This window comes from Nipponia nippon, unplaced genomic scaffold (assembly GCF_047370975.1).
Source record: "Nipponia nippon isolate SJK-2023a ecotype South Korea unplaced genomic scaffold, ASM4737097v1 scaffold_1, whole genome shotgun sequence".
NCBI lineage: Eukaryota > Metazoa > Chordata > Aves > Pelecaniformes > Threskiornithidae > Nipponia > Nipponia nippon.
This window is the reverse complement of record NW_028262290.1, coordinates 97,099,804-97,125,427: the sequence shown is the minus strand read 5'-3', so window position 1 is coordinate 97,125,427 and position 25,624 is coordinate 97,099,804. Positions and strand designations below refer to the sequence as shown.

Sequence of the window (25,624 nt, the reverse complement as noted above, 5' to 3'; positions counted from 1 at the left end):
AAACAAGCCCTAAAGCCATCTGCTAGTATGTCTCTTGTAACATGCACTTCGCTATAACATGCAAATTGCCTTCATTCCTAAGAGCCGCCTTATAGAGAATCTGAATTTGCCACAGCTCATAAAACAAAAATATGTTTAATTATGATCTGCGTAATTATGGTGAAAGCTGCTGCTGCTAATCAGTTCCAGGACAAATCATGTAAAATGAATGTACTACAGTATTCCTGCAGAAAATGACTTGCTTTGCCTTGTTTTTAAAGATAAGTAAAAAAAAAAGAAGTGAAAAAATCATAACTCTTTCACTGCCTCAATACATGGCTGCAAACCCTGGCATAGTTTTACGGCACAGTGGACAACAAAACCAATGAAGAGTATGTCAGACAGTTGGTTATTTGACAGTAAATCAACAAACTTGCATCCTATTCCTAGCTCACATTTGCTTCTTGTATAAGTTTGGGAAACCATTTGTACCTTCTCCCATTACAGCCTTTACCATTAAGGAGAGTGCCACTTCCATTGTCCATAAAGAAGATATGAAAGCAGCATCCCCTTTAAAAAGGTGACTACTGAGATATGGATGCATTTCTGCATCAAAATCTTCGAGGCTCCACCCTGTCTTTCCATTTTTTCCCCTGGACCATGTCTTCCCCTGGACCATGTCTCCCCCTGTCCCAGATCACCTGGCTGAGTCTTCTTGGGTCACTGTGCCCTCAATCTCTGTGAAAGCAAAAAGTGATGCTGCAGCCAAGCAGGCAAAAGCAGGCAAGCTTTTGGCTGCATCCTCCACACCACAAAAAAGAAAGATTTCCTCTTACTTCTTTTTTCAAGCTGTGGCACTGTGCAAACCTCCAATGCCCGTCAGGACACCTCTGACGTATGCCCTAAGCCCCTCAGTTGAACAACATGGAGGTTTCTGTGCAGGCAGGACAGGCTCCATCCTGCTTCCAGCACAAATAGGTGGACATCAAATAGCGCGCGGAAGCCTCTCAGCCACGTTTCCCTTGCACCGCCAAGGCAATACGAAGGTTGTCTTGGAGGGCTGTAGTGTTTCCCTGAAGAAGCTGTGGCTAACAGAATGGCACTGCCCAGGTGAAAACGTTAGACAAATGCGAGTCTAACAAGGCAGCATCACTTCTCAGCAGTTTAGTCCTTCTGACCAAAACACCATGATTCATTTGTTTTACGGTCTATTTAGGCAGTGATGTTTTTGCAGGGATGCCCCTGTACTTGGCAAATTTTTCAAAATATTTTCCTTTCTTTCCTATTTCCTCTGCCTACTATGAGAATAAAAAAGAGATAAAAGATAAATTAACTAATTACCAGCTGCTCTGGTGATTAATGCATACATCGATGTTGTATTACACACACTGAAACAAACTGATCAACTTGGAGTGAAGAGGAAAACACGTACACTTTGATCCACTGCCTACACAGTACCCCCTTTGGTAGCATCTTCTATTCACTGCCAAAAAATGCCCCAAAAGCCACCTCAGGACAGCTGACATTTGCCAAAGGAGTTTATTGCCAGGCGGAGAATCCTACTTGCAAGTCACAACTCAAACCCAGATACCCAAGTATTTTCTGTTTGCCAGGCAATTAGTGCAGCAGGACTCTGGTCCACGGCAGGGGCTCCAGGGTGCTAGGCTGACAGTATTTCTGCGTATTTCTGCTTACTGCATGGCACATCAGCAAAACTGGGAGGGCAAGGAGGAGGGAGAATCAGCCTGAGACTCCTGCAGGCCAAAATAGAAGATGACCTTTTTAGTTCTGCAGCTATAAACACATTCTTAAGCAACAACGCCAGCTACTCCTTGCAGTCACGAGCCCAAGAGAGCCAGGTGATGAGTGCCGCACAAACAAAAGCAAACTGCGGGGAGAAGAAAGGAAAGAAAATGCCCTTTCTTGGCCTTCCTATATTCAGCAACGCTGCTGAAGCATCACACGGCTCATTCTTGCTCTACTTGCAGGGCTCTCCATGTCCTATGCACACGCTTTGCCATGATGGAGTTCTCTCCCTATTTAGGAGAAGCCCTGCTTTCTTTCAATGTGATACCATATGGCGTGATAAAAGTGAACAGAAAAGGTTATACACAAAAACCACATAAGCTTAGAAACACCTGTTTGCTCCAAGTGTGAAGAACTGCTGATGGTAAAGGGCTTCTAAGGATAAAAAGGAAGATGTCATCCTACCCAGCAGGACAGACGGAAAGTTGCTGAGCTGCCATTTGAATGCCCAAACATATATGCGTAATTAATGCACAAAGGCCTGATGAAGCTAAGGGTAAACACCAGCAATGAACCAATGTGGAGTCTGGATTTGTAAAACAGCTGAGCAAGCAACCATTAGCATTAGATGACGCTCAAAGGAAGAGACAATCTTTATGCTGAAATTATAGGTGAAGTTCTAGCTCTAGCAAAGTCACTGCAAGTCCTAGCACCAGAGCCACTAGTCACTACAGCCCTAACAAAGTCATTAGCTCTAATCGTAGAAAATCCACTCTGAATTTTTGTATCTAATTTAGATGTGGCATGCCCTGGGGTTTTAGCGATCTGTTTGGAGCACCTTGCAGATCCTGCATAACTGGCTTTCCAGAGGAATGGAAGCCTACACTATTTGTACCTTGGTAATAGACACAGGATAGAGCAGAGGCATGAATTGGGACTCAGTAGCACTCCTGCACCCTCAGTTTAGATATAGCTGCAATCTTGAAGTTAACAAAATGTAGTTCCAAAAACCTCAGTGTAATTACAAGACTGAAATGAAGGAGGAATCTGAATCAAGCTCTGCCTGGCCAATTTAGCAATTCATGTGGCTGCACATCATAACATAGACCAAAACACAATAGCACTGGTGGCTTGGAGACTCACGACATGCAGCAGCTTCCTTGTCAGTTACTCCCTGCTTGACACTGGGAGAATAAAAGCCCAATACACACTGGATTTTCACCCCTCCCACCCTCCAAACACCTTCCTCCTTCTGCTCATAAATAAACAGCTCTGCACCTTCTGCTTTCCTCCCACCAAAACCAGAGCTGTCATATATAGGTGCATAAAAACATATATATACATATATATTAAAAAAACCCAACACAAAACCAAACCCACAGTCAGGTATCTGGCTGCATCTATAATTCCTCACAAGGTTATGCTCCCCCACAGCATGCTAAAAAAAGCTCAGTGAGGGGAGAAGGCAGAGCGTGCCTGTGTGCGTGCCTGTGTGTCTAGCAAGCCCCTGGGGGAAAAACTGAATGTGACTTATTCTTGTCAGAAACGCTCCTAGCCATGAAAAAGGGAGGGAGAAGGTCCAGAGGAGCAGTCCAATCCCTTGGAGTAAATAAAGTCAAGTACTGGCCACCTCTGGGTGGAAAACAGGCAGAACTGCTTCCCACATCATGGGTTAGTTTTATAGCTCTTCCCACGGATATAGACACTAGGCACTTGTGTTTTTGTTGGCTCCAAGTAAAACTAAGTGCCTGAAAAGCAAAGCAAAGAAGGCAATTGGAGGGTTCCAGAGATGTGCATTACAACTGTTTCATAACAAGAACATTAATTTGAACAAAATCAAATGTTTGACTTAAAAGAACATGGAAAATACAGCAGAAGCCCCAAATTTGCAACATGCAACGTAGAAACTTGAAACTCTGTGGAACCGATCGATTTTTTTGTGTGTGACAAACCAGCGACTTGGAACAGCCTTTTCTGGAGACTCTTGGATGCAATTCTTTGAAGCTCAGTGAAGCAGGTCACGGTCATCACCTTTCAGGATCCCACTATGGTTTTCTTGCTATTTTCTCAAGAATTGCACATGTCTCGAGATGGGAATAAAAGAAACACTGCTGAGAAAAAAAATCTGCTTGTAATTACTAGTGCCTGAAAATCTTGGGTGATCAACTTGAGACACCTGAGAAAAACTCAGTCTTTCTAGATCTGCCGCTTGGGATATCCCGAAACTCTATCCCTTTTACAGTATGTGGGATAGACGTGAATATCATGAAATCCCATAGGTCTAAGACTCTCCATTCCCTGTCACAGGCACTCAAGGACTGAGCCATACACAGTGCTCTGTCTGCCCTGGCTCCAGAAAGGTCTGAGTCATCTAGCTTTAAGGAAAATTTAAGAAAATAGGTCAAACTGAACTTTCCATCACAGGCAATTGAAATGAAGTCACTCAGCTTGCACAAGCATTGCTCTCAGCACAAATTGCCCCCGCACTTCTGTCTACATGACTAATCAAATTAATTCCTGATGATATCAAGTAGCATGGCTTCCCTAAGAATATACACAGACTAACACTTCCTGCTGATAATCCTCACTTTTATTGTTGCTTCTCAAGCTGAAATTATGAAGAAGGATCAGACCGTAGGAATCTTTGGTGAAGTAATACATCCAAAATAAGTAAGAGCATGGCTTGAAATTGCTAGACAGACAAAAAGATTTATTTCAAAGCAATTAAATGGACAGTTATTATCTCAGAAACTCTCTACTGGCTACTGAGATCACCAGCCTACAGGCGACAAAGTTACGATCAGCACATAATAGGGATGACTGGATTTTTTGCCTTTATAAATGACTCATATTAAGTCTGCTGCTTGTAGTTCAGAACAGTTTACTTAAAGGTCAGGGATATGACTGTGCATGAAGCACACTTGTTTAGAGAACACTTTCACACACAAAAAAGACAAGGCAAACGAAGAAGAGTAAGTTTTGCAGACTTAGCCCCAAAGAGTTCATTTGCAGTAACATGGTTTTACACTCTTACCCGAACTTTCCAGGTCAATGGCCCGGGACTTGCCACGTCTCTTGTGGGCCACAGGGTCTGCCACACAAAACTAAGAAGTTTTCATTTCAGTTTAACAGCTCGCTACGGCTCCTGTGGTTTCCAGAGCCGTTGTGTTCAAGACAATCTGAGAAAGTCATCAAAGGCAAAAGCTCTGGAAGATGGACGTGTGGGGAAAGCCAGACAGCAAGCCCAGTAAAGTCAAACCCTGACCAAGCTCAGACGGAGGATGAGAGGCTGAGCTGAAGGAACAAGCTAAATGTTCACGAGGTCTAATAGAGGTACAAATTAGTAGGCAGGCAGAGATTCAGGAGGGAACATCAGGCGAAGGGAAGTAACGTTCAGCAGGAAGAGAAAGGAGATAAAGGGAAGGAGGACGAAAAGACAGAAGATTAGGAAAGCTGTGAATAGACACTCAAACTTCCAGGGTGCCTTTGAACTGACAGACCCTCCCAATCTTCAGAGGCTCCCCCACCGCTGAAAAGCACTTTGTAATTACACACGAACAGTGCAGGAACCAGGAGTACCGGGGCAGCTGCAAAGGCCGATTAAGGTACGTACGGTGGCAAAGCTGCAGGGCGAAGCTTTCATAAGCATCTGCCTCCACTGGGCCCGACAGCAGCACACACTGTCAATCTCCTCACTTCAATAAGCGCTCACATTTTTCTCAAATTAGAAAAAAAAGACAACACAAATCCCTAGGAATAGCATGCCGTTTCTATACATATCTCCCAGTAAGCTAGCAGCTCGCAGTACTGAAATGAAGCAAGAAGCTTCTGACAATATAATGAGCATCTTTTACAGTCTTTTCCTCCTTCAGCATAAACGCAGGCTCCTCTGAACAGCACAGAAATCTGCATGAGGAGCCTTTCACTTTCTCCAAAGAAAAGCAGCAAAAAAGGATTCTTCCTCTCCCTACTTTTAGCCCCTATTATCTTTACTATCTCTTAGTCCCTGCTTGTACTTTCACTGTGGACTGGTAGGAAGCACAAAGGGAAAAGTTTGGCTTTGCATCAGTCCTCTGTCATCATTCCCCTGTCATCCCCAGAGTTTAACATAACCAGCCTAGTCTCTACAACACCAACAGACAACACATGTGCCGTCACAAATCTTGCTGACAAAAGGCCATATTAAGCATTGTTTGCCTCCTTAAAACCATGAATAGCAGTCAACAAAAGAAGGTGCAGTGTGCTAAAGGATCCGAAGAAATAGCGGTGTAATCAGCTCTTGCTGAAATCCTGGAACATATTTTAATGTGAAATTTGCCGAGCTCTTTAACGTCTGCCCATTGGAGAATAACAAAGCCTCAAGATCCAGACTAGATTTTAGTAATTTTTCAGGGCCTTTTATAAAAGGAGGAAATACTAACAGCTAAAATCTACTTCAGCTTTCTTAATGATGCATTGTCATAATGTGTAACTACATACCTATACGACTCTTTGAAATCTTAGCCATCATGCGTGTAAATTATTCATAAGAACTTACTCCTAACATTTGTTACTTTTCGAGGTTTTACAGATCCAACTGCTCCACCTGCATGATCCATAATGCCTATCTGCCAAAATCTAACTCTCCAGGGGACAAACGTAGCACAAAAAGCAAGATTTTGCTTTTACTGAAGGTTTGAACTCGAGAGGAATGTGTGACTGAAGGCTGAAGTAGAAAGTCTGCAGTACAATATGCATTTCATTCACAGTGGAGGAAATGCAGCAAAATAGTGGTAAAACCCACTGCAGATCTTTTTTATTACTTTGTATTACAGAAATTCCAAGGGGCCCCAGCAGAGCTCAGGACTGCGGTATACAATGCACTCTGACATTTCAACAGACTTTTTGCCCTAATGATCTTCTTCAAGTTTTCTCCAGTGCAGTAATCCTCCGAGCTTAAAGCATCCCAGCTTCAAGACTCCGGTGCTTCAAGACTTTGCGTAAGGCCCTAAGTGCATCATGAGGCCAATAGCAGATGGAAGCTTTCAATCACTTTATGGGTTATGACTGGAAATCTATCAACAAAATGTACACTAAGGCCAAACGCATCTATGTTCCTTACATCACCTGAACAACTAAGAACTTATTGTTCATAAGCAGTATTTAAAGACCATGCTGAGAGAAGATTCAGGAGAGAATACGGTTTGCGTTCTCTCGTGATGCTTGCACTGAAGCAGATGCTTCTGCATAAAAAGGTATTTGCCCCTCCCCACAACAAGTTAAGGCTTAAAGGTGAGACTAATCATTACTTATAACCAAGTATAAGACCAAGCTGCCTGGGGAGACTGTAAAATCTCCACCTCTGTTGGTTTTCAAGGCTGGAATGGATAAGTTCCAAAGCAATCTGATCTAACTAGACCTGCTTTGAGCTCTGGAGGTCTCATCCAACCTAAATAATTCTATGATTCTAAAACATTCAATAATATCTTCCTCTGACTTTGTGCTAACAACCAAAGGCAGTCTAGGGATAAAGACTAGCTCACAGTGGTGTGTGAATGTATTTCTGCACTCTGCAAATGTAAAGCAACCAAGCTTGCTTGTCAGGGTAACAGCTTTCAACCACTCGGATGAGATATTTGAGTGGGATGTGGCCATGCTACAGCCCATTGGTAAGAAGCTGGCGAGTTGTCCTTATGGGAATATACACAGCTTTTCCGTTTTCTCCAGGGAGGCCTTTTGAGCTTGGGCATGGAACCTGCAGCTTCTCTTCTTGAGAGATCTCATGCACTATAAGCTGCAAATAAGCTTTTCAGATCAAGGCACTGCTTTTTTTTTCTGGCCATATTTCACCATTTTTCTAGCCGCTTTGAGAAATCCTGGACTATGCACATTTTGCAATTATACCTTGTAACCTTTCTTGATAGAGATTCCTCCATCACTTCCTAACCGCCTCTGTCCCTTACGCACTCTGGGTGACAGAGGACAAATATCCTGGGAAACACAAGTATCACAAAGGGCTTCTCTGGCTGCCTGAGGCACCACTCTCTTGATGTCTGCACAGAAACACACGGAGGGGCAAACGGAAAGGCTTCCAGCCCCTGACAATATAGGGCACTGGCTGCGATGGCATGCGGGAGAGGAGCAGGAATTTTATGAAGCCAGTCTGGCCTCTGAGTGGAAGCGCGGGGACCAGTAATGGGGAACAAGTGTTTGCTTTGCTCTTTCTCTTGTTCTTCGGACTGAAGCAGGACTTAAAAGCAAAGGAGGTAACAAAACAAAGAACATGAGTTTTAAAGAACGAAGCAGCTTATTATAAAGCTATTATGAATAGCTGGCTTGCTGCTTAGCTAGGGGATAACAAAGTTAGCAATTAGAGATGATGAATGGTTGAAGGGGTTTTATAATAATATGGAAAGTTTTTCATCTTTATATCAGACAGGTTGAATTCAGGTCAAGTCAGTACCAACTGAACGTGAATGCCATCCGATTTATTTCATCAGGCTGTGTGGAATGAGCTTGGTCTCTTGTAAGCTCTTTGGGACAAAGGCTTATTCATAAGTAATTATCTGGAACAAGCACCTCAACTTGCATGAGGAGGTGCTTTATAGAAGGTACTGTTCAAACAGCCCAGCCTTGAAAAGGTTCGGATTTAACTAGATACAACTGTAAAAGTATCATTTAAATATGACAAAGAGAAAGACGGGGTAGCTTGTCCAATGCCTTACAGAAAGTATGTGCCAGAGCTTTATTTGAATCCACATTCAATTACAAGCCAGTTCTTCCTGCCTGGGCATTTAGAATTTGCACAGCGCATGTTGGGCACAACTGCAGTCTATATAAAGAAGCAAAGAACAGAAGGTGCCCTTTACTAGCCACCATGTTCATCAGCATCTTTCAAGAGTCTGCTTCTGCTCTCACAAATCCCCCCAGTGAGAAAGAGAAGGCGTGTTAGTTAGTACCAAGGAACGGCATCAGCTTCTGGCTTGCTAGCAAGAGCTATAAACAACATTATCTTCACACAATGGACAACTGCGTCTTCTACCGGGTTACTGTCAGAGAAGCACTGGGATTTGCAAGTCACAACTTATAGTTCAGCTCCTGCCAGAAATGTTCAGAGACTCAGAATTATGAATCCTCCATTTTTTTACATTTTGGGAATAGTAAATGAAGTACATGAGAAGAGGTTAGAAGTAGTGGTGAACAGAGACTTAGTTGAGGGGTCAAAAAGTGGTAGGAAAGGTGGAGGAGAAGAGGAAGCTAGGAAAATAAGTTGAGCGTGGGAAAAGAAACAAAACAAAGACAAGAGGCAGTGATGTGACCCATCAGTGGGGTTATGCTGATGCAGTTCATTATCATTGCCACCGGCCCAGCATGGATTTAAAATACCACGCACCATAGCGCTTCATCTAGCACAGTACTGAGCAACATCACTCTGCTGCACGTTCTGCTTTGGGTCTGTGCAATGGGACCACATTAGGTGTTTGCAGCAATATAATCATGTTGAATAACTGGACTTTGTGAACGTTTTAAACCTGGCTTTCCTTGGGTCCCTAGAATGACTACCACAAAACCAATGATGTGGAGGGAAGCGGGGAGAGGTTAGCCAGTCTTCAGTTCCCCATTCTAGGCTGCGCAGTCCACACAATCAATACAAGATTTTGTATTTTGACAATTCTCCCAAAGTTAAAAAAGTTAACGATTATAAGAACAAGTTTGAAGCATGGGTTTAGGAGTAGGTCTTCAGGACTTGTGAATGTCTCCAAGGCAGAAAAGGACTAATTCAGGTACAACCAAGTAATATTAATCAAAGCATCTGACGGAGGAGGTGGAAGGAAACATCCCCATGGCTAGAAAGAAAGCAGCACGGTTTTGTACGGAGAGACAAAGGAAGTCTAGCTTTGAATGGCACAGGAGAAGGTGATCTCTTTTCCTTCATTTCTTTCTGCATCTTCTCCCCATCCTCTGAGGAGAACAGAGAGAAGCAGGCATTTTGCACAACAAAGGAAGGGGGAAGGATTGCAGCTTGATTCAGGAGAAAAAAATTAGGAGCTAGCTGAGATACTAGAGCAGTCAAGCAATTTCTTTACTCTCACTTCTTTACTCCTGTATTCTGTTACCTTATCTTTCTGATGTTTTATTCTGTTGTTAAAAGCCCATAGATTGAATAAATGTATTATCTTTACATTCTGTCTCCTGACACATTTGACTCTGAGCATGTAACAAAGCATTTTTGCTGTACACTAATGATGACATTGGGACCCTTCTACAATACAAACATCAAGATTTCTAATGCATAGCCCCAGGATATCCAAAGGCTTACAGCTGTCCAGTTTCAGAGCTGGCGATGCTAGGTTTGACAAGATGACGCATCATCCAGGGACAAACAATTACTGAGAGAACGCTAGCTTTTGGGAAAAAAGGAAGACTCATGGTCCTGAGGATCCTGAGGCGTGAAGGACAATGTCCATGACCCTCGGTTTTGTTCACAGGTTTTGAAATTGAATATGGTCGTTCAGATATAGAACACAGAGCTCAACTGCTTCACAGAAGCAACTCAGAAAATGCACTTTGCCTGTGCATAATACACACTTGTAAAGTTTAGGGTGGTTCTCCTATGCGTCAGTAGACACAGGAGGTGCTGCAAGCCTGACTCATTTGCCTCTGTTGACAAGAAGCACAGCACTGTTTGAAATGAGAGACGCTGTAATATCATATCTTTTAGTCCTAAGGGTCTAAAACTGTTTGCCAACATTCTGTAAATAAATAACTTCCAATTGTCTACTGGTTGGGAGGATGGGCACTAAAAAAGTATGTAGGGTGAACACAAACAAAATGCTGTTTAACTATCATCTTAATGATGATTACAGAGGGTTTTTTGGTAATTTTTCAGTTGTTTCAGGCATCGCCTTCTGATATCTTTGGCTACAAAAGGTGCCTGGATGACAGGTCAGATAAGACATAGGCCTTTTAAAAATGTGAAAAAAATTCTTCAAACACGGGTGTCCTAATAAATATTTTTGATAATACAAGCCTTGCAAAAATAGGTTTTCACGAAACAATGGATCTACACACTTGGGATGACTTAGTTAAAAACAAAACAGAATAGGGAAAAGTCACAATGCAAAGCTTTGTGTTTGGATGCTTGGTATAACTTAATAATTTTAATCTCTGTAGATTAAACATTCTTTGTAGATCACTGTGCTCACAAAATGAAATACACTGAAATTCAAACCAAAGATCCTGAAACAAACCCAAGCAGAGGCATTAACAATGCTCCAGTGAGTATGCTGGCACACTTTCATGTTCCAGGTCAATGAAGCTTATTCTAAGCAAAACATCTGGAGCACTGTAAATCCAGCTTTCTTTAAAAACTAAATCTATGCTGAGCTTCTCTTCATTTCTTTAAGATGTCATTTAATTACAGTCCTGATCAATGTCATTTTGCAAAACCATCTCCTGCACTACTTCCCCTATTAACAATTAAAATTACTATTTTTTTCTTTTATTCTACTCAAGGTAGTTTCTCAGAGCAGAGCATTAAAATCTTAATTTCTGGTCACTAGCACTGATTTTTGATCCAAATACAGAATTTAAATGTTGGTATATGGTCAGAAAGTTTCAGGATTTATTTATAGCTTCCTCCGCTTTTTTCTTCTCAGGGCTGGATTGAAACAAACACGTAGAGTATTTAAGGCTAGATTCAGATCTAGGCTAAGGAAATGAATCTTCATTGCTTCTTAGGCTTTTTAAAGGGAGTCATTGATATCAGAATTGAAATAGAAATGGGAAGAGTACTTCCAACTCACTAAGCTGGCAAAGAATTATTTAAATAAGCATTCAACAGACTTTGTCTTAGACAAAGTCAAACCGGGCATCTTTGGAGAATACGGTTTCTTGGCAAAAATCTAATACTACCAAATTCCAGCCTTAAGGTATTATACAAGCAACCCCCCCCTCCCCATTCCCCTCACGGAAGAAACACAACCAAAGAACTTTTCTCCTGTGCCCAACAGGCCCCGTCTGCTGCTGCGTTCTCAGCCTCAAGGTTTGAAAACGTCAATGGCTCTGAGGCTACGCCATGAGTCCATTCGCCCGCAGAAGCAAACAAACAAGCCAGGCACACTTCATTCCTCAAAAATGCGTTCCTTTACCACAATACTTCAAGGCCTTTCCTAAAACTGTCTCAGACTGGTTTCTGTTTGACAGCTCTCGTCCTGTACACACTGAGATTTCACTTTAGCCTTGTCTTATAGGAAGAACATCCTGCTGAATGTGTGTCAACTCTTCAGCAGCTTTGCCTTCCGCCATAAAGCTACGAAATAACTACTATAAAGTTAATGCCCAGATTAATGTGGAATTAAACTCCCCTGCCATGTTAAGTTGGATCCAAATACATGCAAATATTGCCGTATAATGTCTTTTGCATTGCTTGGTATGAAGCAAGTGATCCTATGACTACAGATGTAATTTTCATAGGGAAAAAAACACTCTCAACCTCTCCGGCCACACTATGGGAAGTTCAATTCAAAGCGAATGTTTAATTTCCTTAAGTTTGTATTGTGTAAAGAAGGCCTCCTATATGTCTTGCTTTAGACATTAATATCATTTTATGGATGCACAGTGAGGAAAATATACGACTCGGTTCCAGCACGGATAGCTGAATTCGGTCCGTAAGTAGCATGAGCCATTACAGTTGTGATTATTAGGGCATCAGCCTCTCAAGATACAGCAATACCGAAAGTGTAGCTAAACTGCACAAACACACACAGTGCCCCCAAAGAAAATATTACTATTTATAATTGTACATGTCCTAGAAGCCTCAGAAAAGATATGAGGGCTAGTCACTGCAGGAAAGACTCAGAAAGAGTCCCTGTCCCATTACAGACGGACAAACAGGTACTTATTTTGTGGATAAATAACCGAGATGTAGAAATGGTTTGCACAAATTGACAGGATATCTGAGATAGAGCTGCAAGATAGACATCAGAAGAGAGTACCATGCTTTGTATGGTGGCTCCAGCCAGTCCTTGAAGACAGATTCACTTCAAAAGTCTCCCAATAGCTTCGTAAGAAGCGGCTGCAAGTTGCTACTCCTCCAAGGCCTAGGACCTGCATTTGCTTTAGAAGAGACATATCCAGAGAGAGCAATGCATTGCTGCACAGGGATGCGTGGAGCATAACATATTATCCAGAAGAAGTACAGTGCTAACACGTTGTGCCATGCAGACGTACTGTTAACTGGCTGTGAGAAGCAGAAGATGAAAGAGCTGACATTTGCCAGCTTCCCCAGGATTTGTGGCAATGGCTAGCAACTGCGCTGCCTATTGAAAAGGAATACCGAATGCGCGTAGGTTGTGGCAGGCTGTGTACGGGCTCTTAGGCCAAGATGCAGAAGCAGCATCTCAGAGGTGGCTTTCCAGGATACTTGTTTTCTTTATTTCTTTCATTTTCTACAAAAGAACAACTGAACCATGTTCCGGCACTTAGAAGAAGCCTCCCAAAGTTGATGCTTCCAGTGGTATATAGACGTTTTTTGCTACCGCACAGACCTTTGTTTTTCACAGCTTTGTAGTAGCCTCCGTGCATTACATACAAAAATAAATACATTGTTTGCCTAGAGTGTCCCTAAGGGAGCAGAGTTATTGAGGTCTGAAATATCTTCATCCCATTTGCTGCCCCAGGGCTGATTGCTAGCCTGCATCTGCCATTCACAGGATCTGAAAGTTAGCTGGCCAGAAATAAAAGCTCCTGCAAAGAAAACATGTTTTACAGAAAAAATATGAAAAGAAAAATCTGTAATTATCCAGTCACATTAGTGACAGTGAGATCCTCCCAGCTTTCCAGCCAGGTACAATTAGCAATTGTTTTAAACAATCAATGAGTTAATTACAGCAGTAACTTTCCATTACATTTCACAGGGAATGTATTATGTGGTGGGGGACATTAGAAACTGTAAAGCAGTACTTTTCTTTAAAAGCCAAGCAGAAACAATACCAGGGTAAGCAGCGTATGCCCGAGTCCTGCACGACTTCCCAGCAGCACTCCTCCCCGCAGTGCCAGTGGCTGCTGAGCCCCTCCGGAGCAGGCTCGGCACTGCAGAACGGCTCTTTCCCTTTGTGGGTACACACTTTGCTCACAGAAAGAGACCTGAAGCCCCTATCAGGCTCAAAATGTAGCTCTTCCCGCGGGCAGAATCTCACCTAACCAGCCAACAAGCATGCTCTGCAGTACAGCAGATGCAATCTAGCAATGCGGCTGCCATCCACCGCTCTCTTACTCCAAGTAGCACGTTTTGAAGCTGTTCAAATAAGACACGACTACTATCAGTAACCACGTTTCACTTTGAACACTGGATTGTTGATCCTTTCCTTAGCTTTTTTGTCTCTTTTTTTAAAGCTTCTTACTAGCAAAGATTAATGACTTCACTGTCCCTGTGAAACGGGTGAAAATGGAGGGGAGCATTGCTAAGCATAGCTACGATTTATGTATCTATACACGAATCCTGCTGTTTAGCTTTGATTTGCTGCAGAAGCACAATTTTACCATGGTATCAGATACTCATTTATATCAAGACAATTGATAAATTGATGCCTAGCATAAGAGCTGGCATCATAATCTAGTACCTCGAGCTTTTGTGGTTCATTATCATCTCAAAAGTGCTCAGGTCTGCATTCAATTATACGTTGCCAGAACACAATTTCAGTTTCAAGCAATGATTGTAGACTTCTAGGTCCTGTCCAGTAAAGCCAACAAAAATATTCCTGTGGAGTTTCAACTGGTGCCTGGTTCCTTATTCCTCCAGCAACTGGGCATTTCATTACAAGAGGCAGAGGTCTGCCTTGCTGGGACGCACACAGAAGGTCAGCCTACAGCTGTCAGAAAACCATTGCTGCTTTGATAAAAACGCAACAGCGTACATGCATTCTGGACTCTCCTTTTCCAGGCTGGTTGGAGCAAAGGCCTTCACTGAGGAAAGAGCCGCCCCATTCAGATGGGGGGAACGCGCCCCATTTTGGCACCCCAAACGGCAAGCACGTTGCTCAGAGAACATGTATTCTCCCAGTTTCTCAAAAAAAGACAAGCTGGCATATGAAAAAGAACAGCCGTGTATTAGGAAAGTTATAAATATAGCATTTCTCCCTCCCTCGCCCTAAACAAGGCTGAGTAAAGTCATATTATCACTGTCCTTTGGAGATGGCTGTCAGCTATACTACTGCCTGCTCAGGGGAACGAGGTGAAAGCAAGCCAACAGCAACCTGTTCCCTTCCCTTCAAACACTCGGAGCGCCCGCCACGCTCACTGCATCCCTGCCACCCGCTAGCGCCAAAATCAGTGCAGAACTCGATATCCCACTCCCCCGAGCTACTGTTTCAGTTTACAACATTAGTTGTAATGAGTTATCTTCTCCAGTGCTTTGCCAATGACACCCTACAGATGCTGGGAGCACAAGGAAGGCACCATACCTACCTTCTTATGCAAACACGGATATTCACGTAACGCAGAAAGTTGGCCTGAGACACAAAGACACACACCTTTTGTCTACTGACGTAACACCCCATTCTAGGTAATTTGCGTCCATTTTAAGGAGAAGAAAGTATACCGCAAACTAGTTCACAGCACAAACTTAACATTTTGTTGCATTCTTGAAACGGATATTGTTTTTCACTGTCTTATCTCATTTAATCTCTGAGGTTTTGACACAATGGAAGTTTCACTGTAATAATTGCGTAGAGACTTCAAAAATAATTTTGTTTCCCTAATGGAATGTCACCAGATTATGATTAATTTGCCTCTCCCTTGAGGTCTCAAAGAAAGATGATTTTAAAAAGAAAACAAATAAAAAATGCCAATCTGAAGGTCCAATTTTTCAAATATAACTAGCGATTATGGGGGCCTAGTTTGAAGTGCACTAAAGATTTTCAAAAGCTGGGGGTGAGAATTTTCTAAAAGACGGTCCCCTTTAAGATGTGTCCAGCTGGCCACATTAGCAAAGAAAGAAAACAGCAATTGTTTGGAAAAAGTAAGCCTGAACCCTGCTGATTTTAATCCCATCTTTAAATACAGTTTCTGAAATGACATCATGAACCTCACAACCAGCCAGCAGAGAAACAGCTCTGTTTCAGCAGAGTGTGACTCCTGGAGACAAGAGTCACATAAGCGACAGAAGCAGGGTTGCAAGTGAAGCTGTTATAACAGCATTTCTTCAGGGAAAAGCAGCTTGTAAGCAAGAAAGCTTGGATACAAAACAGGTCAAAACCACTCCAAAATGACTCAGAGGTCTCAAAGACTTGAAAACAACAGGTCAATTTTAATGGCTGTAAAAAAACCCAACACTGTTCTCCTGAAAAGTTATGCATCAGAAATAAAAAGATGAATACATGCAGGGCTAATTGCCGGTTAATCACATCTCCTACAAAACAAGCTCCTGGGCAGCCTACCCAAGGGACGGACGCAATCCTGATCTAACTAGGAAAGAGCCTGGCATACAGCACAGCCTCTGCCCCATCCGAGCTTGAATTTGCTGCCCCTGGTTTGCAGTCTATCCGTTAGGGCTGTCTGGGTCAGCCTGTGGCCTCGGTAAGCAGCTCCGGTGCCTACAGTGAAGGCTAGCACAGACGCAACCACAGCTCCTTCGAACTGGTTGGGTCCCTGCAAGAAATGTTCAGCCCATGTAACTGCTGGCACCGCTGGTTTGATTTTTGTCAGATGGTTTCTCCTCACCCTCTTCAGCCTGCCAGTTCTCCAAGGCCACACATCTTAGAGCCCACTCTAAATTGGTGGTGATGGGTTAATTTTCTTAATTTCTTTTTTTTTTTTTTTTTTTTTTTTTTTAAGTAAAAACCCCAACAAGTCACCGTTCAACACCATGGCATCCAGACTGAACACCTCTCATTGCTTCTGCTATTTAAGGCATCTGTAAATAACTGATAAGGGCTCCAGCACTTATTTATCTCTGCAGATAGCTTATTGTTTTGGCAGAAGCAGGAAAACCACCACCTCAGGCCTAAAGGAGGTTTAAGTGGAGGTTAGTCACTCCTGCTGCTCATGACTATATGCTTAGGCCTCGGAGCTACCGCATCTACGTGGCTTGTAAATGGAACAAAGCTTCTTTCACACTGAGATAAATATGCAGAACACCATACTAATTAGCTTGAAACACTGCTAGTGTAAGATAGCATAAGTCTATCGAGTTCAATATGGCTAGATCATTTACTCTCACTTGATATCTGTCTTCAAAATAGGAGTAATAAATAATAGTCACCTGGACGCTAAGCCTGTCGCTCCCCTCAAAGAACTATGCTCACTTTGCATCCTAAGCACAAACATGTCTGTACAGATGAAATCTCCCTGGGTCATTTTCTTACTGTGGGGTGAGCAGTTATGTTATGTCCATGCAAAACTAGAGCAAAACAGGTAAATTTAAAGTATGGGTGGTCACGGCTTGGGCGCAGTGGCTGAGAGTGGACTGGCCTCCTCTCAATGCTAATGATCCCACCAGCCTTCCTTCAATGCTCGCTTCAAGACCTGAATTTTCCCCCAGGAAATGTAACTCTCATCTGGGTCAGGTCTCCAGTGAGTAGATTAGCTTGGCCTTTGGGAAATAGAGAAGGTACATTTGGCTAGTTACATCATTTGGATCCTTTCACTCTACTCTCTATAACTGCTTACGGTAGCAGAAATGAAAGGGGAAAAGGCATTGCTTCTTTATTTTCTTCCCTCCCTAAAAATATGATCCTTCCCCCCTCCACTCCCCATCCTTATTCTCAGCCATTTTCTACTTTGGATATTTAACAAAGATACAACACTACTTTCAGGTTCTGTTTGGGTTTTGTTAATTAAAACTAAGATGCCTCAGAAGCCTCATATGCTTAAACACACACCTTTCTTTCCTATTCACTTGTTTCAGACACAGATAAAATATTCAACAAAGAAGTCATCTACTGTGTGTCCCCTGTCCGTCCGTCCCCCCCCGAAAAAAAAAAGCCAGTAACGCACAGCTGAGCATAAAATAATACCAAAACTCTTGGCTGTCTGGATCAGCAGCATGCAGGCAGTAAAACTGAAAGAAATCTCATTAGCATGACATAACAGTCAATTATAATAAGCAAGATTTAACGTTAAGTACCACAGCCTGATTAATCCGCAGATATTTCTATTAGTGGGAACGGTGCTCTACAAGTTCCAAGTTTTAGTTCATTGCATCTCATTAAGCAAAAGGTGGGAAAGGTGCAAGGGGAGACAGATTCATCCCCTGTGTAATTGCGCTGACTCCAAAAGCAGATCCCTTTCATTCCTGGAAAGGCTCTGACTTGATGTCAAATCCATGCAGACTCTGAGGGCTTCTCTTGATCATCATCATTTTCCAGCAGGATATTGAAGGGGTTTTGCTTTTTGGTTTTTAAGTGTTTTCCCAATGCATTTCTAAGTGCACATAAGCTATCAAAATGAAAAAGACAAATGCTCCACGCTTCAAAACATTTGGGGATGGATTCACACTTGGAACAGTCAAACAGCAAAACACACCACGGAAAGTACGGCTTGCAGCCCAGCCTGCCATTACATCCGGAAAAGGTGGAGTATTGTGGAAAACACATCATTTCTGTAGGAATGCCTGGCCTTGCAGTGCTCCACAAAACTGAACTTCCCATTGCGTAAGTGTAAAAAAAAAAAAAAAAAAGAAAAAACCTAAAGCTTTTGCATAAAATCCCTCTTCACAGGCAATCTCCCAAGTCTCTTCTACAGCTTTAAAGACTCACAATGTAAATTTTCCAAAGAGTTAAGTCTTGCCTACTTTTACACTGAACTGCTACAGAATGGAGCACCATTTTAACGTTAAACCATTAAACCGAGTGACCTGACATCCTGAAAGTCCCTTCTGACCTAAATTATTCTGTGATGCTAAGTAGTGTTGGTTTACTCAAACTGAATTTTGGTATGTTGGAAAATAATTTTGGGAAAAGTTGTCTAAGTCAAATTGAAGATCCCTAAAAAAACCTAGATTTAGAAAAACAGCATGAAAAATTGAGAGTAATGCTCCAACTTGTTTTGGTACTGAGTAAAGTCTGGGCAATCACATGGGACTTTTTTCTTATTTCACTGTTCTGAAACAACTCGAAGTGTGACAAAAATTATTTTCAAGCAAGAATATTACTTATTCCATAGTGTCGCCTTCCGCTCATCTTTCTTGTTCTTTGCATCTGTCATGAGGGAGGGGAAACAACTATTAAACAACACTTGTCTCTCAAAATACATTCTCTCTTTCAGCAAACAGTTTTTTTCACTCCAGCTGCACTCAAAGTCCCTAGCATTCTCTTAAATTGTCAACAAGATTGTGAATCTATGGGGAATCTGACAACTGGTTAAGAGAACTAGAAAACCAGATACATTTTGCCATTTCTTACAGACATTTTACATAGCTCTATCAGACCAAGACTGGGTGAAACAAGAATTACTCAGAGGCAGAAATACTGCAATGCTGCTCAGGGTCACAGCCACAGCTACGGTGTGCTCTGTGCTTCACCTATAAGTGGATTCTTTGACTCCTCTACTGATTCTACTTCATAAATACAACCCTGCACAGATTTTTCTGGGGTTTTATTTGTTTGTTTGTTTTTCCCTCTCAGGTTAATACTAAACCACAGACTTTCTAACAGGCTCATTTGCTCCTTTACCAGCTTGATAGGCTGTTAAAAATGCTGAAGACACCTTCTGTTCCACTATCTGATAGTGGTAGGAATAGAAAGTTTGAGGAATCTGGACTTTACTCACATACCTATCGCAGTCTATTGCTTGAAGATCAAGGCAAAAATAAGTAAATTCTAGTTTGTTTCTCAATCTGATTTGTCAGATCCTAGCTTCTCTGTTGCATCGGAATTTTTCTTCTCATCAGCATATGAAAGATTGTGTTGGACCATTCTCTGCCTTTGTCACGTATCACATCCAGTTTCCTTGGAATAGTTCTCATTTGCAGATCATTTATCCAATAAAGCATGATGGCTCCTTCAGAGATTAACAGCCTAATCTTCAGTTAGACTGACTACCCCTTATGAAAACCAACAGGTCTGTGCTTTCCTCGCTACTTGCTCCTAAATCTTACTGCCCTCAGTGGAGGTAATGCATGGACATAAAGCGTGACTATGCTGAAAGAAGTTTCAGATCATTCAACTCCTGATCTCCTGGAAGTGGGGAGAAAGATTTTGTAAGGAAACAGTCAAATTGTATTTTTTTCTTCTTCTTCTTTGATATCTTTGAAAGATACTGTAATGATATGCTGTTAGCTACCTACAGGACTACCTAGCGAGCTTCCTTAATAGCTGTTAACATATTTGACTACCCAGATGCCCCCTGTAATTTCACTGAACAATGGTATTACGCAAGTGATGAAGATAATCTTAAGTGTCTACCTAGGGAGATTGCCCTGCAGAGTGATGCCATTCAGTGGTCTTGGTCACAGAAGAAGAGATGTTCTCCAGTAGCTGCATCCCAAGAAGACAAAACACAAGACCAACTCCTTCTCAGTTGCAACTCACTATGGTCTATATTTTGGGAGCAGAACCACCAGGGTTGCAGCCTCAATACAAGAGATGAGCTTTACAGAGGCCCAGCTCTGCTTCTTGTGAACACCAGTGCAGTAAGCGTAGCTCTGCTAACACAACAGCAAGGGCAGCAGGGTTAGGTCATGTCACCAGTACACCTGCTGTGTGATGCAGTGAAAACTACAGTTATGAAGGATGCCTTCTACTTATCAAAGTTTTAGCTGAAGCCTTTTTACTGTGAATATCTCCATTGAGAAATAAATTCAGGGAAAAGATTTGGCAAATATTGTTAACACTGACAAACCTCCAAACACACAGAACAGTTGGCAATACCAGTATTAGGGAGGACTAACAATCATGTACCGCATTTTATTTTGTATTCCCATGTTTATTTACAAACTAGCTTATATGTAGTTCTGAGATGATGTCACCCGCCACCAAAATCTTCTCCTCTCTAATCTACTTTTACACACAGCAACTCAGCAAAATAAATACCAGAACCACCTCTTAAAACTAGAGGCTAGAATAGCACAGAAGGACAGTGCAACTATCCAAGCTAACATAAAGTCAGATCATGCCCTGCCAGGAAAAAAAGAAACAATTAGAAGAGAAAAGCTGGTATTTTGCTTTACTGGAATGGGTTAGTGGATAAAACCCTGGAGGACTTGGTTTGCATTTCCAGTTCTTTTCCAGACTTCTTCTTCAACATTGGCTAAGTTGTTTAGTCTTTCTAGGCTTCACTATTTTCCTACTCGGATGTCTAGCGTGGTTATAGATGCTTGAGTTTCAACATCTGTTTTTGTCCATGATGAAAGACAGCAGAGAAGTACATAGAGCAGAACGCCCATTTTGCTCCATACCGTGAACACGTATCTATCTACCTGACTACTATGTAGGTCTCTAATCACGGCATCCTAGGCCAGCAACCAGCCTATCTCCATTCCTGGCCATGTTTTAGAACAGCTTGACCAGAAACCCACAGGACACTTTCCCATACCTCAGTTTCTTCATGTGAAGTAAACCAGGCAAATATCACTGCTTATCACTGAGAAAGAGCAGCAGACTAATTCCATACTTAAAATCCATGCTGAAAGGTGCTACAGAGGTGACCAGTCTCCGTTACGAATGCACTGCCTTCTTCACCTACAGTAGAAGATTGTTTCGGCACTTCTTCTTTCCAGTCTCAGATCCGAGTTCGTCCCTAGCTCCTCTTTGCAGCCTGACAGCTGCTGTAGTTCTGCATAATCACAGAGCACAGAATAAGCATAAAACTGACTCAAAAACTCCATTTCCAAGTGCATCCTCTGCTGTCTTTCTGAACGAGCCTTTTCTCCTCTCTCCATCTGTGTTCTCCCCCTCTTCCTGCTGGTATGGGCTTGCCCACTTTGTGTGCAGATGTAAAGAGATTGGTTTTAGTAGCCACCAGGTACCAGTAAAATACTGCATTTTCTACCATCTTGCAGTATGCTCAAAATCACATGTCAGCAACAGGGTTAAAAAAAAAAAAAATCAGCAAGCAGCAGAACGTCATTTCCCCCTACCTCAGCATTTTCTCACCCTTTCTTAAGTTTCATTGCAACTGAGGGCTGAGAAAAGTGCCACTAGGCCATTTCAGGTCTTCTAGATAACTTTCTATGCCACCTCCACCGCATGTGCTGTTATTCAGCAGTTACTGCAGATCTCAATTTCAGTAGAATTTGCAAGTCAATCCTCTATCTGTAAATCCCAGATGGCTCAGTGATTTTTAGCACAGCTATTGATCTCCTCATTCATACATACCGGCTTCTGGGCAAACACACCCAGCTGCTCTCATCAACCCTGTCTGACTGCCACCAGAAGAAAAGAGGACTTTGTGAACCCAAACGCTACCTGCTAATAATACCGCCACTTTGAGAAACAAAATTAGGCAGGAATAAGCATATGGTTTGCGCGTTTGCCTACCTGATAGAGATTACAAGGCTGCTGCCAGGCTCCCTCCCTCGCTCTGCAACAGCTGTGCTTTCGGCAACTGAGCAACAGCCTTCCCAAGTGTTGTGCTCTGAAAACGCACGCGCTCGACACGCACCCATCCAGCCTTGCCGTGCCAGACAGCCCCTTCTCCTCTGCCGTCAGCCAGCCGAAAAACAAGTTGCAATTCAATGACCAGCTCCCATATGAAAGGAAGATACAGAGGTCGGAACAATCAATGCAATTAACCGTCCTGAAAACAGCACGAGGCTTTTTGTAAAATGGGAATAATTGGGGTTTATCTGCCCCTTCCCCCCTCCCACATATTACCTATAAATGAAGAAGGTCTTTAGCAGATCCCTGCATATCCTCTGCCAGCCGCTCTCTTTCTCCTTCTGTGTTATACCACTGCAGAACAGCAAGAACGGATTTAGGCTCCCCGGCAATGAGGAAGGCAACTGCTCCTTACCTCCGCGAGGCAGGGATTCCTACCTCCTCACTGAGACCTCCGAGGAACCATTTGTTCTGACAAATGATAGATGAAACCGGTTTCGGAGACAGAGGGATGTCAAAGGGGAAAGGAAACAAGCCAAAGGTCCAGCTAGCCTTCCCTCCCCACCCATGCTCTTCCCCTCAGGTCACTAAGCTTGCTACCATAAAGCAAGCCTCCAGGTGGCTGCAGCAGTAGTAGGAGATTTCAGGCAAAGTGGCATGGGTATCGTATACTACCGCCACTCGTTCACGTCTTAAACACGATTTGTTGCGCTTTTTAACATGCGGTTTGTCTCCTTCTGCAGGGAATTACTCAGCCAGGCAGTCACATGGCTGCAGCAGCACAATTAGAGGATTCAAACCCTGCTAAGGCTCTTCAAGGTTTTGATCTGGAAATCATGTGGGAGAGGGGGAAATAAATAAAACCAAATGATGACAAGAAACCACTATCTTTGTGCAATTAGCAGCTTGTAACTCTCCCAGACTGCACTCACCCAGGGCTTGCTGTCACAGAAAAACTCCGAGTTATATAGTAGTGTAAACCTCACCTAAGTTAGAAAGGAACACATTAATACATGAAGTTGAAAATAAGCAGGCAAACAGGCGGCAACACATCCTCAGTAAGGGAATAGCTGCTGGGGAGAAGAGGATATGTATGAATGCGAGTTTATCAGATTTAGGGGGGCAGAAGTTTCAATAGTATAAAAATAGTTGAAACTTTCAAATTCAAGTCCTACACAAGCCTTCTCCAAGGTTCAAAGTTGTTCACAACCAGAACAACATTTCGGGGTTTTATAAAGTCTGAAGTGATCTGATAAAAATATTTGGATCTGAGGTTTTGGGTTAGACCAGCTCCATCATAATGGTCTGGGAATTTTTTATTGTGCAGAATACAATAAAATTAGCATGGAGTTGTTTATAAATGCAAGCACAGCACAGAGACCTCTTGGCCTTTGTCATGGTGGGATCAACCATGGAGTTTGTGTCTGATTTAAAACCTAGTCCAAGCCATTTCTTCCTCCTCCCTGCCCAGCCTTAAGTAGCGTTTGGATTCATTGCTGCGGCACATCTGACTGTAATGCCAGACTCCTGCAGCTATGGCTTGGACGTCCCATCAGCATGGCCAGGCGTGGTGGTGGTAGGATGTGAGCCCCGATAAAAAATAATCTCTGGCTCTGGTGGATGCTGTCACATCCCCCCATCCACATGTGGTTAGGTGTACTCCTTAGGTTCCCCTTGCCGCCCAGGACCATGCAATGCTTCGTTTGCTGCAGTTGATAGACTGCTTCTAGCCGACTTTCAACTTCTTTCACAAAATGCTTGTAATATTTCTTTCATGATCACAGTTTTGCTTATTAATTGTTTTCTTTCTGTTTAAGTTGTGTAATGAGGCAGCCAGTTTCATTTTTACCGCTTCACTGATTTGACAGATTACTTCATGTAATTGTTCGTTCTCTTTTCCCAGCATCTGCCTTCCCACATTCCCCACACCAAGGCTGCTACTAGCAGCCTTGTGTCTGCATTCAAGTTCCCACACAACACAGCTCTTGCTTATAATTCTCCTTATGGTCAGGGGTATTAGTGATGCTGCCAAAACACATCCAGGAGGCAGCCAAAGACCAGAATCCTGCTGGAGGAGGCGCTAATGGAGGTGCACAGAGCCATGGTGGGAACGGGCGGCTCCTCAGGACCTCGCCCCTCCTCTGGTCCAGGATGTCTGTCTCAAACTTTCCTTCTGAGCTGCTCCAGCCCAGAGTGCTTTCAAATACAAATCTTCCAGCCTTTCCAAAGTGCCCCCCCCCGATCGCTATGTACTGCCGTTCTCCACTGGGGAGGGAGCTGAGGGGCAGCTGACAGGCATGACCATAGAAGTCAGTGCTCTGGAAAATGAGCGGAGGAAAAAGAGGTACTCCTGGAGGGAAAGGTGCATACCTGACCCTGCCATTTATGTGACCTTTTTGCTCATTCTGAGCCGGTGATGTTTGTGGTCAGAGTGACACAGGTGTGGGCTGATCTCCCAGCAGACAGCATTTGAACCCAGGGCCTGGCTGTCTCTTGGGATTCCTGCACCTTTTTCCTCTCCAAAAATCTTTCCACTTTGGGTATGACACCACCCTGACACTCTCATCTCTCCAGCAACTGCCCTTTCCTTACCCATTCCACTTACCCCCCCACCCGCAAAGCACATGCAGGGAAATGTACAGGAAATTAACATTCACAATAAAAATGGAAACACTTGCTGCTAAAAAAAAAAAAAAAAAAAAAGGAAAGAGAAGAAAAAAAAAATCCACTTGGGTTGCTGGAAATTTGGGTGTGGAAGTGGAGGTCCGTAAACTCAGGGGGGACTCAGTGATGGGATGGATTTGGTGTTGGAGTCTAATGCAAATGAAAACTGGCATATATGAAAAGGCTTAAAGCAAAAAGCTGACAGAATATACTGATTTCTGTGATTTTACTGTCCTAAAACTATCGACCTCTGGAAGGAACACATAGCACTTGTTTAACTTTCTATCTCACTTTGGCACAGAAACCTTTATAATAAAGGGAAAAAGGGGAGCTTAAAACCAGAGTAAAGTCCATACAATGAGGATCTGAATCAAAATCTACTACCTGTCTTGTGAAAAAGACAGCAGCGTGTACCACAGTTGTCTCCTGTAAATCATGAGCTGAGCAAGCAGCAGCAAGACAAATGGACTAGTGCTACTGAGTACTTTCTGAACAGTTAGGAAAGCAACTCCTGACGGTCACCTCATGAACACCTTTGGTGTCCTGACACACAGCATTGCCCCATTTCATCCTGAGAGGCTTGTGCTTGTCCGCGCCAGTAAAGAGAACAGCAGGTCCTCACAGATGAGACGTTCTCCCCTCAACTCCATTTTTTAGTCTCCAGCCTCATCCACCTTGTGACTCAGGTTAGTTGCTTATAACAACTGCTTAAAAATGCG

At 42.9% G+C, this 25,624-nt stretch overlaps 1 protein-coding gene across 8 annotated transcripts in view; it reads right to left on the bottom strand.

Moving 5' to 3' along the window:
• PHACTR1 (phosphatase and actin regulator 1) overlaps nucleotides 1-25,624 on the bottom strand; it is a 314,460-nt gene that overhangs the window by 154,164 nt on the left and 134,672 nt on the right. The window contains exon 1 of one of the 8 annotated variants that reach the window (XM_087763520.1): nucleotides 22,182-22,203. The exons of the other annotated variants lie outside the window; for them this stretch is intronic. The gene's annotated coding sequence lies outside the window, so the exon portion shown is untranslated. Of the gene's footprint in view, nucleotides 1-22,181; nucleotides 22,204-25,624 lie in introns of those variants that run through there. 8 annotated transcript variants of the gene reach the window in all.